Source organism: Aotus nancymaae, unplaced genomic scaffold, assembly GCF_030222135.1.
Source record: "Aotus nancymaae isolate 86718 unplaced genomic scaffold, 86718_ANA_hifiasm-v0.15.2.pri h1tg000025l, whole genome shotgun sequence".
Taxonomy (NCBI): Eukaryota; Metazoa; Chordata; class Mammalia; order Primates; family Aotidae; genus Aotus; species Aotus nancymaae.
The window spans coordinates 11873117-11893685 of NW_026988438.1; the positions used below are offsets into that span (position 1 = coordinate 11873117).

Genomic DNA, 20569 nt, shown 5'->3' on the forward strand with positions numbered 1-20569 from the left:
GGTCCTCGCAGAGCCGTGGAAGGGGTCTGTGCAAGTCAGAGGTCCTGAAACCTAAATCCCACTAAATTAGCTCCAGGTAAATTTGCCTCTGATTACAGGTAAACAGAGCAGTTAGAAGATCCAACTAAAGCCAAAGGTCCTTGGCTCAAGCCCAGGAGGAGCTGAGCGTTTGTCCCCATCTATCCCTCCATCCCCATATATAATATTCAATTTCAGAATGACATAAAGTGTTAGTACAAAGTCTAATTTACTTTCCCTGACTTTTCCACATTGCAAAGCTAGAATTGCTTAAATTCCATTTTTGCCAAAATTGAAATTCACACAAGATGAAATCTTAATTAGCCAAAAATCTCTAACTTATCAGAAATTTCTTTAGTTTCAGTTTCACTAATCCATTGTTTCAACTGACACATCTAGTCTTTCTCTCTCTCTACAATTCTGGAAACTTCAGCCCTATTTTAACATACAAACTCTAAACGTTTCATATGCCCCAGGCATTCATTAAAATTATCTTTCATTTATAAAATATAGGCTAAAATCATAATACATATAATGGGGGAGAGAAATATTCATTCACAGAGCTCAATACTGTACTTCATAAGCTGAAGTAATATAACTAGTGGTATAACACAGGAAACAATAATGATGGCATTATATTCACACTGCTCAGTTATATACACAAAGGGAAGCCTGCATAATATCAAATGGATAAATAAAGTAGAAGTCTTAACTGGCTTTTAATACAGTTAAAGCTGGTTTTGTTTCTCTTTACCATTTATCTTGCATTTTTAATATAGAGAATTTCAAGGTATTATGGGGGTCATTACTTCTTATTAAATATTTTATTGATGCTATTTGCTATCTCTATTTACCCTTTACTACTTTTAAATCCAGCAATAGGATTAAAACAATTATTGTTTTCACCAAATTCTGAAATATCTGAAAAATGTATACAGTTAAGAGCACTATGGAACCAAACTGACTGGGTTTATATCTCAGCTCTGCCATGTTCTAGCTGTATGATTTTGAGTGAGTCACTTAACCTCTCTGTGCCTCAGTTATCTTATTTGTAAAATGGGGATAAAATAATGCCTACCTCATAGGTATACTGGTGAGGATTAAATTAATTCATGTTTGTAACTACTTAGAATAGTGCCTTACACACAGCAGTGCTATATACATGTTTGTTAAATGTAAGAAAAATATGTAACCATGTGTAATATAAAATAGGTAGTCATTAAAGAAGCTATAATCAAGAAATCAGGTAGTTATTCTAATTTGAGTAGAGTTCTACTATTTTCCATCAAGTATTATACATCTCAAACTGCAAAAGATAATTAATTCAAATTTAAAAGCATGAACACATTTCTGAGCCAAATATACAATCTGTACATTATCAATACCATATCCATCTCTGATCATGAGGAAGTCAAAGACTGACAAGCAGCTTGGTTCAGTAGAGTCTGATATATGTGAAATGGACTTTAGCTGCGCAGCTTTAAGGAAGTTACTTAATTTTTTAAAAACTCAATTTTCACATTCGGGCAAATGGCATAAATATTACCTAAACTTCTTGAGATATGAGTTAAAATTACATTATATAAGACATATATAAAGAGCTAGTATGTGGTAGAAGATACTTAAAAAATCGAAGTTATTATAATTGCAATTGACCATAATTCTACTTTGTTAATATTGCTCTTTATATATGATACCTTACATTATAGACCACTGCCTCTTACCATTCTAGCAGTATAATTAAGAATATTTATCTTCCCTATTCACTTTTGTTAAGACTGTCAAACATAATCAATGTCTGACCTTGTCTTGGACTGAGACTGAATAACACTGGTGAAAGAGATCCTTCATGGATATTTATGAATGCAAATGTGACACATAACGTCCTTTCATTAACAGTTACTTACATTATTAAAAGTTTTACAGAACTTAGATAAACTATCTTGGAAAATAATAATCTTATCTTAGATGTTTTCTGTGTAATAAATATTTCAATTTATAGCACTTTTTATGAGAACATACAAAAATCTCAATATGCGTTATTTTATAAATCTTTTCCTCATATCTACATATTAGATCACAGCAAATATCAATGCCCAGTTTTATTTTAGAAAAATATGAGAGTAAAGATTTATGACTTGCCCTCCTAAGCATGCCAAGAGGGGAATTCAAATAATTTCTCACTTTTCTGAAGGAAGCCTTTGCCACCAGTACTGAGAAACCTATAAAATTAAGTACTGGAAGCTAAAATTGCTAAATATTCTATAAGCCATGAAAAAACTGCTTACCCACTCCCATTCCTGGAAAATGCATTAACTAATGTCCCCCAAATATTTTTTCTTGGATTAGGTGGAAACAGTTCAAACCTAGAGAAGACACATAGCTTTCACATGGAATGTTGGCTATTAAAGTGTGCACTGTCGGAAAGTAATTAAACCACACTGTATACTCACTTACGTGAGATTATGAAAACCTAGAAAAGAGTCCTTCAAGGAAAAAGTGTCAAAACCATTTAAATTAATTTAACACATCTAATTTCACTATATTTATTGTGGAATTGTTGCAATTATTTTAACATTAAAAATAAGTAACTGATAAATTGAATTTGTTTTGGAATCCACACAAATTTTTCCTCAAATCTGTTGTAAAACCCAATACCAAGTATGGAAAGATCATGCTAAAACTTTTTAAAACACTATCAAGGGAAATAAAAAAAAAAAAAAAACCAACACAGAAATCAATGCAACGCAGTAACACTGATCTGGGTAAAGAAGAGCCCAGAGTAAAAGAAAATCATGTAAAATAGGATATCTCTAGCACAGCAAGAAAAGAGGGATGAGAGAATTAGTAGTGTGAGAAGTCTGGCAGTTTTCCAAGCTGATGGAGCTAAATCCTAAAGTATCCTTCTGATAAATATAACATTCTTTTCCCCAAATTTTTGCTTCTAGAAATAAATTTTAAAATTTTTATATATACAAAATATATACACATATACTTACATGTATAAATGTAACCACTAACCCCCAAAGAACAACATGATCAATCCTATTTTAAAAGGAATTAAAAGGTAATAGATGGGAATTTGGTAAATGTGTAAATTAGCATTATGATTATATTGTTAATATTAATGTGCCACCACAGGAAAATGTTGATAACCTTGCTGTAAATGTAAATCTAACATAAAAATAAGTCTTTCCTCACTTGCTCCCCTCAAAAAATTACAGCAGCTCTAACAATAAGACTATTGATCAATTTATATTCCAATCTGGGAATGGTTACCTAGTTCTGTGGTGGCAGCAGATTTCAAAATATCATTGTTAGTCTATCACATCTCTATATATCTTTATTTTATAAATGCATATTGAATTTATATGTTATAATCCATAGAATATAATTTGGTTTAATAAATTATATTATTATAATTTTATTAAGGAATTATATGATAAAAAATAAATAAAATACATAACTTTATAAAATAGAACATATATAATCAGAAAACATATACTTTTATTAGATGATTATGCACTGTTTTCCTACTTTTTTGGTTTAGGAATGGCACATTATGTAATAATTTAATGATTTAGATTTAATTTCTATACCTTTTTCCCAAAACACAGGCAAACCTTTCTTTTCCTTTAAGTAAAATTATTTGTTAAACTGAAAATAATGAAGACTAAATGGAGAAATAGGGCAACTTAGCAAGTAACAGTGAAGATTTCCCATTTCCTGAAATCTTGACTTAGTGGGCTCAGTGTTAGAGATGAAAGGAACAAAAACCTCCATCTCTGATCTGTTTTGAGTTACTCCTCTGGCAGCCTTCTTGGCAGTTTCAATTGCTTAAAAGGTTTATTATTTCTTGGAAAAGATATATTTCATAATTACAAAGCGTCATGATAACCTAAAATTTGTTGCTTCCGACTGGTACTGTTATAGAAAGAGAGCCATCCTCTGCTAACCTGTGACCTTGACCAAGTCACTGTGTATCTCTGAGCCTTGGTTTTCTTCATCCATGAACCAAGATGAAAACATTTGCCCTGCCTTGATCTAGGGATTTCTGAAAGAATCAAATAAAGTAGCATGTATTAAATGCTCTATGATATAGCAAGTGTTAAACAAATGAGGTGCCATTATAGTTGCGATAGTACTGATTAATTAAATTAAATAGATTTAACTATAGTAGGGCCTTCTGAAACTCTGTTTAAACAATTTCTGTTCTCCTGTAGCAACTCCAAAACAATACTAGGATTTATTCCTTCCCTATTATTTAGGAAAATGTCTTCATGGCCTAATGGCTACAGTATCCCATTACTACTTCTCACCATGCACCTGAAGGCCACTTTGCCTACCTAACAATAAACATCATTTCTAATTAGAGATATGAAGTATCTAAAATAAATATGGCAATAACTTCCAGTAACACTCACTCTCTCTCTCTCTCTCTCTCTCTCTCTCTCTCTCTCTCACACACACCCCCCCTCACTTAAAAGGAATATAATCATTTTTCAAAATATCTTAAATCTATAGGGCCTGAATACCTGAAGATAGCAGTAAGAAAGAGGACTGCATGTGTAAACTGTACCAAAGCCAACAATAAGACATTCTCAAGTTGTGTTTGAAATTCTTTCAACAAGGTGGCCTTTTTAGCAAATTAAGATAAAGGTGTGAAACATTTGAGGGACAGGGCATTTGGCTGGCATTCTGCCATGTTCTGTACCAGATAATTTCAGTTGCTGCTATTTGTCTCATATGTTTTTTATTCTTCCTCTAGGGAAGTCAAAGCCTTTTCACTTGCAGGCAAATTTTACTGTAGCTCTGGTAACTACTTTACAAGGTGATAAGCATTCACAAGAGGCTTTTATTAGGCCAGTAGCTAAGGCAAAAACTACATGCACATATTTAAGCAACATGTGTGAAATGAAAGACTTTAAACATATATGAGTTCCAAGTTAGCACACTAAAAGTGCTTATCTAATGAAAAAGGCTGGAGATAAGAGGAAGGAGCATTTTAAATAGTCTAAAATGCAATTATAAAATTGTATATTTTCTTTGCCTTCAACTCAACATATCAGTTTGTTTAATTAACTATATCAGTTCCTGCATTTGCTAACCCATTGCTCTGATTTTGCCCATCTGCCCAAAGTGTTTCCCTCTATCATTTTCCCAAATGATTTTGCAAAGTTAGAACAGTATACTGTGCTTTTTCCAGTTTGTTCTACTCAGCTCCACACGTAGTATGCCAAAGAAGTAAACTATGGTACATGCAAATTATGAGAGCAACTAAACATTCAAATATGAGAATATTAATTAAGACACAATGTTTAAGACTGCTATGCTAATTGGAAAGAGAAAAAAGACCATCAGAAAGACACCAGTCAATTAGCTGGTGTGGTGGCACAACGCTTGTAGTCCTAGTTACTTGGGAGGCTACGGTGGGAGGATCTCTTGAGCCCAGAAGTTTGAGGCTGCAATGAGCCATGAGAAGGTAGGTCTTGGTCCCAGGCAGACCTGGATAAAGAAAGAGAAAAGAAACAGCCCAGGAAACAACAAGAATAAGGACCCAATGTAAGCTTCCAGGGCCCAGAGAGATTGAGCAAAGAGCTCCAGTGAGGGGCAATGGAAAGAAAATGTGGGGAAACAGACCATTTGTCATTTTACTAGACAACTTTGTACAGACCATGAAGTAAAATATACTCAGTGATATTCGAGTTTCCATGGCCTGCAAGTTAATATCATAAATCTAATAAAGTAAACTCTTCTTGGTTTATAAAGACACAGTGATTTTCCTGACAACTCAACTTTTCCTGACCTGTCTGCTAGACTATAAGCTTACTGAGAATGGGTTCCATCTTATATTTATTCCCAAAAATTCATCACAGTATCTAGTACATTAGCAGGCACCAAAATAAATTCTTCCTGAATTCTAGAGCACAGAGAGAAGGGGTAAGAAATAGACTTGACCAGCAGAGACCTTTCTCAGGTTATCACTGACAGGCACACCACATAAAGAGTTCAAAGTTTCTGAAAATAAAGTCATGATGCAATTAGAAATCAGAGAGAAGAAGCAGTAAAATCTCAAAAAGAAAGTACAGTTGACCCTTGAACGACACAGGTTTGAATTGCAGGAGTCCAGTATACATGCATTTCCTTCCCCCTCTGCCACTCCTGAGACAGCAAGACCAACCTCTCCTCTTCCTCCTCCTCTTCAGCCTACTCAAGGTGTAGATGACAAAGATGAAGACTTTTATGATGATCTACTTACACTTAATGAATAGTAAGTATATTTCCTCTTCCTTATGTTTTTCTTAATAACATCTTTTTTTCTCTAGCTTACTTTATTGTAAGAATATAGTATACAAAACACATTCCATAGAAAGTATGTGTTAATAGACTGTTTATGTTATCAGTAAGACTTCCAGTCAACAGTAGGCTATTAGTAATTTAAGTTTTGGGGAAGTCAAAACTTATACACAGATTTTCAACTGTGCACAGGGGTCAGTGCCCCTAACTCACATGTTGTTCAAGGGTCAACTTTATTATGAAAAGACAACCTACAGAATGGGAAATAATATTTGCAAATCATATATATCTGTAAAAGGCTTGTATCTAGACTATATAAAGAACTCTTACAATTCAATAATAAAAAGACAAATAATATGACTTAAAAATAAGCAAAATATCTGAATAGACATTTATCCAGTGAAAAGATATAAATGGCCAATAAGCACATGACAATATGCTCAACATCATTAGCCTTCAGGTAAATGAAAATCAAAACTCCAATGATACTATATCACACTCACTAGGATGACTATAATTAAAAAAACAACAACAACATCAACAGTTAGTGTTCACCAGGACATAGAGAAATGAGAACCCTTGTACATAGCTGGTAGGACTGTGAATGGAGCAAATCCCTTTGAAAAGCTTTCTAGCAATTTCTCAAATGGTTAAACACAGGACTACCATGTAACCTAGCAATTCCACTCCCAGGTATACACTCAATGAAATGAAAATACATGTCTACACAAAAGCCTGTACACAAATATTCACAGCAGCATTATCTGTAATATCCAAATAGCAAAAACAACCTAAATATCCATCAATTGATGCATAGTAAATAAAATGTGGGATAGCCATACAATGGGATATTATTCAGCAATAAAAATGAATGAAGTAATGATATCTCCTCTAACATAGAGAGATGTTGAACACATAAAAGAAGCCAGTCACAAAAACCTACTATTTTAAAATTTCATTTATATGAAGCACCCATAATAGGGAAATCTATAGAGATAGAAAGTAGATTCATGAGTGACTAGGGCGAGGGGAAAGAAGATTTAGGGGTAATAATGAGTAACTGCTAATGGATACAGAGGTTTCTTTTGGGATAATGAAAATGTTCCAAAATTATGGTAATGGTTGTACAATTGTGTGGATATATTAAAAGCCACTGAATTGTAAACTTCAGGTTGATGTTATGGTATATGAATTATACCTCAATAAAGAATTTATTTTAAAAATAGTTTCTCTGGGGTGATGAAAAAGCTTTAGAAATAGACAGTGGTGATGGTTTCATAACATTATGAATATAATGAACACGACTAAATTGGACACTTAAAACTTGTTAAAATGGAAATTTTGTTACATATATTTTAACACAATTTTTAAAATAAAAAACTGCAGAATGGAAAATATATATGCATATGTATAATATACACATATATGTATATTAGCTGACTTTCCCTTGCTTTAATAATGAATAGATTCTTTCTCCAATAGACTCACTTTGTCCAGAGTAGGAAAATCTCACATCTAAAATGCTTTATAAGCCCAAAAATACATAAGGGAAAAGTATTAATATGACTTTGGAAAATTTATTGAAATAAATCAATCAGTAAAACAAAAATATCTGTAAAAGATATCAAAACATCTTTAAACACTACTGAACATTCTGCTTTCAATGTTATAATTTATACATTTCATATATGTAGTTCTTTAACCTGCCTTAACACTGTTTTTGACAAATGACGTTTGTTAACTGTTTTGCTATTTCATGTTGTGAGGAAATTAACTGACTGTCACAATTCAGGTTTTAACAAATTGCATTTCTAGTATCCTTTGCTAATTATGCTGTGCTTAGATTTTGCATAAAAATTCACACTACATTTAATCTCCTACTTTAATTTTAAAGCAACTTGTTTGTAAGTATGTAAATGTATACAAATTTCTCTTGCACCACCAGACCTAATCTGATTGTGTTGTTTCTAAACCAATTTTAGACACATACTCACACAGAAATTCACACTGATGTGAATAAACTAAAAGTAACATTTAAATATATACCACCTTCTTCAGGTTTCAACAGGAATGTAAATACATATATACACATAGACACAAAACAAAAACAACCTAGTGCATGAAATATAAAATGCACATGCTTTACAATAAATATTTCCATACAAATATTTTCTAATACACTGAAAATTATTACCTTAACATGATTATATTTTGAACATATAGCACTTTGAAGGGGTTAAAGTCAGTCTATTATGACACAAAGAATAGTAAATATTCTACCACAGTGCCATTTTACACAAAATAAAGCATCAATATCAGAAACTGGAAAAATTAAAATGTCAAGCAATAGTCATCAGTCAAGCTGATTTTAGAGAAATACAGAATTTCAAATCTTTGATTATTCATATTTATTTTCTTTTTAATTGACAATCATGAAAAATCACTTGAAAATTATGGTTCTTTTAGGCTCATTATGAAACAGAATTAATACTTCTAAGAAACTGTCCAGACCCTTTTCACAAGATGGTACCGAAAGCAAAGAAGAAACCTCCTGCCCCTCCTACAGCTGAAACCAAAGTGAAGGCTTTGAAGGCCAAGACAGTGTTAAAAGGCGTCCACACCTACAAAAAAGAGAATCTGCATGTCACCCACCTTCCAGCAGCCCAAGACACTGCGACTCCGGAGGCAGCCCAAATATCGTGGTAAGAGCGCCCCCAGGACAAACAAGCTTAACCTCTATACTACTGTCAAGTTTCCGCTGACTACTGAGTCTGCCATGAAGAAGACAGAAGACAACAACACACTTGTGTTCACTGTGGACGTTAAAGCCAACAAGCACCAGATCAAACAGGCTGTGAAGAAGCTCTATGACATTGATGTGGCCAAGGTCAGCACCCTGATTCGGCCTGATGTAGAAAAGAAGGCATATATTCAACTGGCTCCTGATTACGATGCTTTGGATGTTACCAAAACAATTGGGATCATCTAAACTAAGTCCAGCTGGCCAATTCTAAATATATGTATATCTTTTCACCAGAAAAAAAAAGGAAGAAATTGTCCCTAATCCAAGTCACCACCATCTCTCACCTGGATTACTTTTGCCTTAGGGTACTTCCTACCCATTCTCCCCTCCAACTACCAGTGAGGTCTTTAAAAAAACCCGAACATATCCTCTGCTTAAAAATTTTTCAATACTTTCCCATTGCACTTTAAAACAAGATTCAAACTACTAAGCCCTGCATGTTCTGACCCCTTCATTCCTTGCATCTTCATCCCATGTTTTTTGCTCCCCTCTCTACTTTGTGGTATTAGTCTTCTTTCAGTTCTTATAATCCCAAATCGTTACTGCCTCAGAGTTTTTGCACATGCTAGGTCCTCCGCTTGGAACACCTTCCCCCACTCCTTATTTAGATAACTCTGACTCATTCTTCAAGTTTTAGCTCAAATATCACTTCCTTTGAGTGGCCTCCCTAATCTGCCATATTAAATTAGTTCTCTCTTGTAATCCTTTTATAGCATCCTTTTCTTTCCTTCATATCACTCATTGCTGTATATAAGTATGTATGCAGGTGTATATGTATATGTATATATGTGTGCATATGTATGTGCATGTGTGTGTGTTTGTGTTGTTAACTGCTTTGATATTTCATGCTGTGAGGAAGTTGACTTTTACAATTAAGGTTTTCAAAATTGCATTTCTACTATCCTTTGCTAATTATGCTGTGCTTAGATTATATATATAACATATGGTTTATATACTTTTATTTATATTGTATATTAATAGCTCATATATTATACATTAAAATATACATATTTTATATATTATATATTATATATATTTATAACATAAAATATATATAATCTGAGCACAGCATAATTTGCAAAGAATAGTAGAAATACAATTTATATATAACATATTTTATATATAATATATAAAAATGTATATTTATAACATAAAAAAATTTATAACATTATAAATATAAAATATTTTATAATATATACATTATATATATTATATAAAATGTCTGGCTTTCCACTAGGTAGTAAAATTAGCAAAGACAGAAATCATGTCTGCCTTGGTCCCCACTACACAGCCAACACTGCATAATATTTGGCACAGAATGGACACTTTTTAGAAATATGCTGAACTAATTAGTGAAAAGTCCCCTTTTCTACCGATAACACATCCCCAGGCTCTGTAAGCCACCATTGTAACACTGTTTCTTTTTTATCTTTCCAGATACGAAATATTTAAACAGGAAAGAGCTCAAGTATAAACATATTTTTATATTCAAATATGAACAAGTAAATGTTACACAGAAAGAAGTCAATACTATGTAAATCTTCAAAATATCACCAAGCATTTACTAAACATCTATTATGTACCAAGTGCTGTGCTATACAATGGAACTGTCTCACATCAGTATTCATTTAAAAGTAGTATTTATGAAAATTTTTCAGAGGCAGTTGGTAAGAAATATTTTTAACACTATAACTATAAAATGATTGATTTTATTACGTTCAAAATAAAAATATTTTATTTAGTAGTAAAAACAACTTTACTTTGTCATTTTACAAAGGTGTTCTATTTTTAGTAAGTTGACTTAAAGCCTTTTACTTAGGGCCAGACACGGTGGCTCATGCCTGTAATCCCAGCACTTTGGGAGGCCAAGGCAGCAGATCACCTGAGGTCAGGAGTTTGAAACCAGCCTGACCAACATGGTGAAACCCCGTCTCTACTAAAAATATAAAAATTAGCCAGGCATAGTGGCGCATGCCTGTAATCCCAGCTACTCAGGAGGCTGAGGGAGGAGAATCACTTGAACCCAGGAGGCAGAGGTTGCAGTGAGCCAAGATCACACCATTACACTCCAGCCTGTGCGACAGAGTGAGACTGTCTCCCCCCCAAAAAAAAAAAAGTCTTTACTTAATAGTCAACTTTTACAAGGATGAAGAAATGCAGGTTTTTCTCTGCTCTTATCATACTAATTGTAGTTAACTTAAAAGTCTAAAGTTTCCCCTCCCATGGCAGCATGGGAGCTCTTTCTACTTCTCTTTCTTTCTTTCTCTGCCTAATAAATCGCTCTCTGCTAAAAAAAAAAATAAAAAAAATTTTTTAAAGCCTAAAGTTGTTTTCAGCAAGCCAGTGGTTTAAGTTTAAGTTATTGTTGGTTCAAAAGCAGAGAGGACCTCAACTGTCATTCTAATCATGTTTCAATTCATTACATTACAGTCTTTTTTTAAGACTATTTTTCCCTTGCTCTTTAAAGGAATCCAAAGTTCTCCTAGTAAGTTGAGCACCTAGAGAAACTTTATTAAGAGCTATTCCCTGAATTACTGCCACAACATACAAAATAGAAGCTTTCTAACCTGAAGAAGTTAATGTAACTCCACAGCTGCTCGCCGCCATGCTATTAGCTAAGTTAATGGTTTTGTCAAATGAATGGAATGGAAAACAAAAAAAAAAGACCAAAAGGTCAGGCTTTGCAAGAATTTAAAGAAAAAATGAATTTCTAATGTTAACATTAACTGAAAAAAACTTTAAACTTATTTCCACAAGGATAGACATGAATTCTCACAATACATCCTTGGAGGTGATTGCAAACATTATATAGGTTTGGACCCAAATACTGGAATTCTTTACTCATTAAAATTTGCAACTGATAAAACAGATTTTGGCTAAAAGAGAAAGGGAGAAAGGAAGAAACAAAGAAAAGTCGGTTTTCAAACTGTCTTCAATTCTGGTAGCTACATGTCAAGACGTAAACAGATGCTGGATAAGGTCGGTAAGATGACCATAGAATAATGGATTGCTGTATATGGTAGATTATAACCAAGGGTTATGACATCTCAGTATGGAAAGGGCAATGCAAAAGGCAGATTAAAAGAGTACATAGAACAAAAGCAATACCAGCTTATACTTGAAATAATTTATGACAAAGAAAATAATGTTTTAAGAAGTTGATAGAAAACTTGTTTATCTTACCGTAAGTAGCATAAAGCTAAAATTATAACAGTTTCAAGAAGGATTTAGGTGTTTTTTAAGGATTTACAGATAAAGTAATCTTGCAACTCCATTTGGGTGGGGAGAGAGAACAGATAACTTTTTTTAAGGTTATCGCAAAGGACAGACATGAATTCTCACAATACATCCTTGGAGGTGTTTGCAAACATTACATAGGTTTGGACCCAAATACTGAAATTCTTTACTCTTATTAAACTTTGTGTTTGATAAATTAGATTTTGGTTAAAAGAGAAAGGGAGAAAGGAAGAAACAAAGAAAGAAAAGCCAGTTTTCAAATGAAAGTGATAGCCTGCTGCTCAGAATTTCAAATCTGTCTCATGCCTTGAAAGTAGTAGCAATCCAGGGTTTCAAGAACTTTTAACAATCATGCTCCTATCTGAAGGGGAAAAAGGGTTCACTGTATAGTAATTAGATGCTTAAAAGTCTTATTTAAGTTGCCTTCCTATTTTCCCCATTGACACAGGTAGCAAGGATGCTGACTCAGATTTCTCTTCAGGCCTGCCTGGTTAATCTTCCTGTGCTTTCCTTTGTATAGACAAATAAGCAGAATCTGAATGTCCTCACAAGTTTCTCTAACTACTTAACAGCAAGCTGAGCCATTTCTTCTACTCTTGATGAATTTGTCATCATTCCAACGTGAAAAATAAAAGATCCCATCATTTCTCTGCAAAAAATAACTCAATTAGTATAAACTTACAGTTTCCATTTTTAACATAATATCAGGAAATATTAAGTGCTTTTTGACCCAAAAATAAATATCCAGATTTTTTAAAGTTTTTGCTTGATTGATTTGCTGTATCACTAGAAACATCAAACAATTTCCTTGAGAAAAATAGATCTTGAAGAATCTATTTTAAGTTTGAAAAATATTTCTGACTATTTTTAGACAGCAAAGGTGCTGGGGTCAAACCTCATTCCACAAGAGGAAATCATCAATTACCTCAAAAAACAAACAAACAAACAAACACTTGTTAAGCTTGCTACCAAAACAAAACAAAACTATTTTATTTTGTGGAGTATATAATGAAAATGGCAGGTGTTAGTAATGGAGAAAAATGCCAAATCTCACCTAAGACTACAGCAACTTGCTAAAAATACGATAAATTTCAGAGACCAGGCAAGGTAAGTGAAATATAAAACTGACTGTATGATTAAACCTCAAATGTCTGCTGATGCAGCAGTTCATTACTAGGTATTTACACACCCACATTTGTGGTCTGTCGACTTAAAATTTTTATTTAACAAACTATGCTAATTTCCTACTTTAAAAATACATTAATTTAAGCTACTTAAAGTATACTTATGTAACAATTAAGTGACACTTCAAATGCTTTAAGTTTATAATTTGTTGCCCAGATTTTGTGCCCAAATAATGGTGCTGAAAAGTAAAAATACTTTCTCATCCTTTTTCCTGAAATTTCTCCCAGTTCTATCAAGAATCCCAACAATAGAATTTCATTCCCTGTGCCCAGTCTCCTTTCTATTTCCTCTTCCACCTATGTCTCAGCTGGAAGCTTAGACCAATGGTTCCACCTTCTTCAGCTATCATCTAAATTCCTAATGTAGCCATGACAAGGCATCTGCACATGGCAGCTGTAAAAGAAACACTGGCACTTTATTGATGAGAAGAAAAGTAGTGCCATTTTTTGAGCATCGGTACCCTCCCAGAGAGGATGACAGCTGGCAACTCTGTCCTACCGAAAATAGGAAAGCAAGAGAAACATATATAGAAATGCCTACATATGACATTACTAGGTAGCCACAGCCCTAAAAGTATCCCAGAAAAAGGGCACATTAGTGGTAAAGCTAAAGCAATAAATTTTCCTGAACAGCATTTGGTTACAAGGACAAACAAAGTTCATTTATATTCATTGCTTAGTGGAAGATTTCTTTTACAACCATGTTATTTGGCAAAACTTTTATATCAATGCAACAACCTAGTCCAATGACTTTGAACAATAGTCCATTAAACATCACCAGGTCCTTCTTGAACCTGTTTGACACTTGGTTAGTGTCAAATACCACAGCAAGTTATCCAACGCAAATAGAGATGATTTAAATTTTATGACTTGATGAATACAGCAATGATTTATTTTTTGGCACTAAGGGCATAGGGAGAACAAGCCTCCGTTTTGTTTGTTTCATTTTCAGGTTCAGAGAGTCAGATACAATGCTGGAAAAAATTTTATAAAATATACTAAATCCTTCCAATGCCTAAACTAGTGGTTGGTCATACTAAACTTCCTTAAGAAACTGAATTAGTTCTTTTAATAAGTAACTACTGTTTAATATTCTACAGATCCTTTTATCAATTCAAAAAATTATACCCCTTTATGTATTAAAGTGACATTCTTCTATTAACTTGACTTTAGAATCCATTTTCTCAATTGATAACATGAAAAACTAGGTTATGTTGTTTCTTTGTTTTAAGGTGACTAGCAAGACAAAGTTTTAGTGACACTAAATTTTCCACTGCATATTAATGACTAATATCTATTGACTTAGTGTATGCAAGTGCTGGGCAGGCCTCTGGAATGTATTATCTCATTTAATCTTTGCAACAATCTGATAAAAGTTTAACTACTATAAATTATGCTATCTGCCAACATTCTACATTCTTATATTACTATACACAAAAAGACAATATACCCAGCTTCAAGGAGACCAAATTTAGCAAAAACTTAGGTAGGAAAATCAAGCAAAAATCCATCTTTTTTTAATAGATAAAAATATAAGCATAATTAATACTTTATAAATCTCAATGTGTACTTTAAAATAATAGTAAAACCACTGCTGTGCCATCAAAAACAAACTATCATGAGTGAAATGAATCAAATAATACTAAGTATTTCCTACTGATTTAGTTCTTCACTCACGCTGTAGCAGTAGTTTCTTTTCTCCAGGCTTTTAATCCTACTACACGACTTAATGCTATGTGTTCTTGAGATTAAATAATGCACAATATAAAAATCCAGTTGGGCACGGTGGCTCACGTCTGTAATCCCAGCACTTTAAGGGAGGCCGAGGCAGGTGGATCACTAAGTCAAGAGATGGAGACCATCCCAGCCAACATAGTGAAAACCTGTCTCTACTAAAAAAAAGAAATATACAAAAATTAGCTGGGCATGGATGGCACACGCCTGTAATCCCAGCTACTTGGGAGGCTGAAGCAGGAGAATTGCTTGAACCCGGAAGGCAGAGGTTGCAGTGAGCCAAGATTGTGCCACTGCACTCCAGCCTGGTAACAGAGTGAGACTCCATCTCAAAAAAAAAACAAAACAAAACAAAATCCAAAGGTAAGAACTGGTGGTACTGGAGAGAAGGGGAAACTGCTGTTGACTGACAACCCATTCTGTGCCCAGCACTGGGCTGGTATTTTAATTTCCATAAGTTACTAGATCTAAACGTCACAACAGCACTACTGAGTCCATGTCATCATCCTTGTTTCACAGCTGAGAAAACTAAAGCCCAGAGAGGTTAATTAATGCATCAAAGTCTTAGCTGGCAAGTAGCAGAGCTGAGATTCAGCTCCAAGTGTCTGACTTAGTAGACAATGGGTTTTCTTCCTAAATTAATATATAGAAATTATATATAATTTGTAAGCTTAATTCCTTTCTCTGTAAAAGACGACAGGATTTGCGAAATGTAGCTTTAGAGAACCTACGCATGGCCCAAGCCAAAGAAGGAAAACCCCTCCCAGAGCAGGGTGGCCACAGGAGCTTCTGGAGAAGCAGTGGGGTCTTCAGGGAAAGCAGAGGCCTGGTGACCTCTGGCAACCCTGGTTGTTTTCAGATTGTTTCCCACCACTGGGGAATGAAAAGCAGACAGCTCAGCAGGAGGGCGCTGGAAGCCAGGCTCCAGCTGTCAGAGATGCATTGGTAAAGGATGACATTTGTCTTCTGAAGTGTGGAAAAGCTCAGAGGAGAGATACAGTGACTCCCATCTCAACATGGACCAACGAGTCTACTGCTTCATATTTTCCCAGTCACTGCATACGAAGATACCAAGAAACAACTTTAGAATTCAGAGAGAGAATTCTTTCTTAAAGAAAAGAATAAAACTTTGAAAGAAACATTTATAGTAAATAAGATGAAGAAAAACATGTTCTGCGAAATGAAAACCAGTAAACAAGGGCTATCATGCACATCAGGAAGCCTGCATCGATAGAGATCATTTGAAGAGCACAATGGAATCAAATAAATAAAGATGACTGAATCTTTGAAAGTAGTGAGTGAATAGATGTAATCTAAATAAGCAGAATTCCTCCTTCTATGCACAGAAGTAGAAACTCAGCAAGTGAAGAGGCATTTATCAAACTGGGAGGCGGAAGACTGAACTGTGATCTGAAGATCCATGTTTTAGAACAAGAGCTGCTATTTATAAGGAAAACAACGTAGCAATTTCAAAATAGAGCTGCAAAAATCCAAAGGGATCCATCTCAGGAAGAAAACCTAACCAGCAGACACTTTCAAAAACTAAGCTTTTCAAGTCATAATATGCAACATTTATATTGGTAACCAAAGGGAGAAATGACTACTAAGAACACTGAAAATTATTACTACAACCAGGAAAGCCTTTGTCTCAAGAGAATATGTTGAAGACATTGGGGAGGACAGCACAAAGCTGCATTTCATGCATTTTACTGCAACATTCAACAGACATCCCTCTTTCTCGCCAAATGATAAAGCTCTTTGTAAGAAATACCACAGCTTCTCCTTTACCAGGAGATCTGAGTATTTTATTAGGGAAAGCAATTCTCCAATCATGGACAAACAATGGTAGATCCATTCCTATGGATGTGACTACTGATGGTACAAACTTTTAGGAACACAACTCCTATAGCAAAAAATCTGTGGAAGACACTTTGTGGGTGTTTCCAAGTCCTCCGAAATTCAGTGAGGCAGACTTTGGGGAAACTAAAACTATTAGGTCAACATAATCAGAACTGTCTTGATAGAAATTAACTCTGAAGAGATTCATATTTAAGATGAGGATGTAGGATTTACCCCAGTGGTCTCCAAGAAATATGTACAACACACTAAAAGTAAGCTTGGATTAAAAGTTTGCAGAAGTCTTCAGAGTATGTGTATGTGTGTATCTGCACATATTGTACCTTTAGGATTACCTTTAAATTATTACTACCTTTCCTTCGAATTTGATCCCATGATGGGTTATTTCTAGCCAAAATGTCTGTATCCTCAAGAGTGACATGTTACCAATGTCAACTTTTCTCTTTGACTTTGCAGCAATATTCATTTAAGGCATAATCACTCTTCATGGACAAATCATTGTCTATTAAATTATAACTTACCTGATGAGTTCTTGAAATTTTTTTACACCGTTGGTTTTGTGAGACCTATTTCATGACAGAAACTACTAAAATAATACCCTGTTCACACTATATTTATTAAATATAATCTAGGAGTATAAAATATAATTTTATATTTACTATGTAAAAATAGAATTCAAATTGAATGTGCTTTCTGTATAGTAGTCTTAGATCTTAGATATTTCCTGAGCATTGTGGGAAATTGCAAAGCATTGTGAGTAAATGCACTTGGGGTTACACATTTTTTTATGTATGAAAAAATAAAGTTAGCTAGCATATCATTTGGCTTTAAAGACCACAAGATATATCATAAGGTGGTTAATGCGAATTAATGGAAATGATAGGTAATTATTTTAAGTGAATAATGGAAAACAAGAGAGATCAAAAAAGCCCTTGAGGGTAGGCATTTGGTTTCAGCATGGTATGGTGAAGGGCTTTATTTTAACAAAATTCCTTGTGATCTTGAGTATTTGTGATGAAACTTCAAATATACAGTAAAGTTCATATACTTCTCAATATAATGAAGAATAACAGATATTTCAAATTTAGTTGGATGAATGCTGAATAGGGAGAGAGGTTTAGCTCTGAAAGTAAAAGCACCAACATATAGCTTAATTAAATAGAAAAGATAATTTCAAAAGTATTAAGCTTCGTATATTCATGAACTTCTTAAAGTTTCAAATTAAAGGCCTTAATTAAAATTTAAAAGACTTAATAATAAATAAAGGTTAGCTACAACACCAAGGCACAGGAACCAGAGAATTTCTGGGAACTAAGAGAAGACTCATATCCACATAAGGGTAAATAAAACAGTTTAATTTGACCTGGCACACCCAAAATCATACCATAGGGGACTCAAAGCTCTGAGACATCGTGAGCTAACAAAGTCTCCTATGATTACAAAACTGGGATCAATATCTCAAAAGGAACTTAAGCCTGTAGCCCTGCAGTAACTCTAAAATCGCTTTGATGATAATGACATTGATCAAAAACATCAAAAGTTTAAAAAAAGGGTGGTTGGGGAGAATAACCTTATACATACCTTGTAATTAAAGAAAACACTGTTAATTCTTAACTGTAACAAAAAAAAATGAAAAGAGATTACACTCCTTTGAAAATACAAGGAAATTAAAATCTCACGATTATCTGAAAGAACCAGAAATTACACTCATATTTTCTTCTCTAAAGAGAGATATTCATATTATGTATAATGTAAGTCTATAATCAATTTTATAAATATGTGGGGAATCTGTCTTGGTGTATGCTATCTAGATTCAAGATAGCTTGAACAGCTATTAATACAAATGGAGTATTTTAGACCTATAAAATGCATAAGTATGAAAAGTCATATATTATTATAAACAAAGAAAAGTTTAGTGACAAAGCTGAAAATAATATTTTGGCAGAATATCTAACTTCAATTGACATGACTGGCTAGTATTAAAAACTGGCCTGGGATAATTCTGTACAATGTCTTGTGACACACTAGACTGTAAAGTCATAATGACCACATATTGCTAATGTTTTCTGTGTATCATTCATTTCATGTCATCATATTAATTCAAAACATGAGGACCATCTATTCTAAAAGGGACCACAATTATAATTTACGGAATTGAATGAGGAATTCCTTCGATCAGAAATATCAAGTTTATATTGTTGGGCTTTGGTCTCTAAGACAGCAACTGTCATGTCATTAAATATATTCTTGCTAAACCAATAAATAAGATCAGCAAAGGAAATGCATCAGGGAAGCACCCAAAATGTCAGTCTTCAGGGCATACTTATAGCCTAGTGGTATCTTAGGAACTATACACCAAGACCACTGATGTCTCTCTGAGTTTAAATCAGCATTCAGCTGACTACCCAGAGACTCTGGAGTTTCCAGCCAAATAAAGGACAAACATACCAACTGGGTATTATGTGCTACTTGCTGCAGTTTTAAAAAACAATATGAGATTACAGCACTCTTTGTCCACAAAAATGCCTAACATTTCTGGCCTAAGACTTTTTGGACCTAATAACTCCATTACTTATGACAGAGGTTTCTTTCATTGATGGGCTTATTAAATAAATAAGTAGTTCATCAGTTTACATAATGTGTTATTTCACACAATTTAATATGAAACAACTAGCAGGTGGTACTATTAAGAACCATCAGTAGTAGGAATTGTTTCACAGATGACCAACTTAATCTACCTTTGGAACACTGCCACCCTTTATAAGGTTTTTCCATATAACACATTCAAAGTTTTAGTGCCCATCTACTCAGGGTGTTTATGAAATCCTTGTGCAACTTTAAACTTGACCTATCCCACTGAACTATATTTTATGGGACTGTGTTAAAACTGTTGTGTATTCATCCAGACCACATTCTTTAAGAGAACTTCCAGCCAGGATCATGAATGCAATTTATGAAATCACTCAGCAGCAGCTGTAGAATGTTTTCAATGAAGTGGAAAATCAGACTGAATGTTGGATCACCAAAAACTGGTGGTTATGTTGAAGTCTATAAATTTAAACTGCAATGTTAAAGTCTTATGCACACTGATTTAAGTCATTTAAAATTTTTCTTCTGTCACAAATACAACAAAGACTAAGGTTTAAAGTTAACATGGAAATTTTTAAAACACCCCAAATGGCTGTGAAGTTATATATATGTATTAGAAACTTTCTTATTTTTCCCATGTTAGAAGACTAACAGCAACTCATTAGAAAATGTTTGCCTTTTCACTTTACTGTTCTCCCTACTTCTTTCTCTTCACAGAATTTATTGATTATAGAAGTTAAGGGCAATTAGTAAATTTTGAGAAAAAACACTCAACTGGAACTTCATGAGAGAATCAACATTTTTATGTTTAACAAAAACATCCGTTGGCTAATACTCAGCCAATGAATTT

The 20569-nt window shown here is 33.8% G+C and overlaps 1 protein-coding gene across 4 annotated transcripts in view; it reads right to left on the reverse strand.

The window, feature by feature from the left end:
* Positions 1 to 20569, reverse strand: part of UMAD1 (UBAP1-MVB12-associated (UMA) domain containing 1) — a 254941-nt gene that overhangs the window by 138427 nt on the left and 95945 nt on the right. The window contains exon 2 of one of the 4 annotated variants that reach the window (XM_064380374.1): positions 18712 to 18744. The exons of the other annotated variants lie outside the window; for them this stretch is intronic. The gene's annotated coding sequence lies outside the window, so the exon portion shown is untranslated. The remainder of the gene's footprint in view (positions 1 to 18711; positions 18745 to 20569) is intronic. 4 annotated transcript variants of the gene reach the window in all.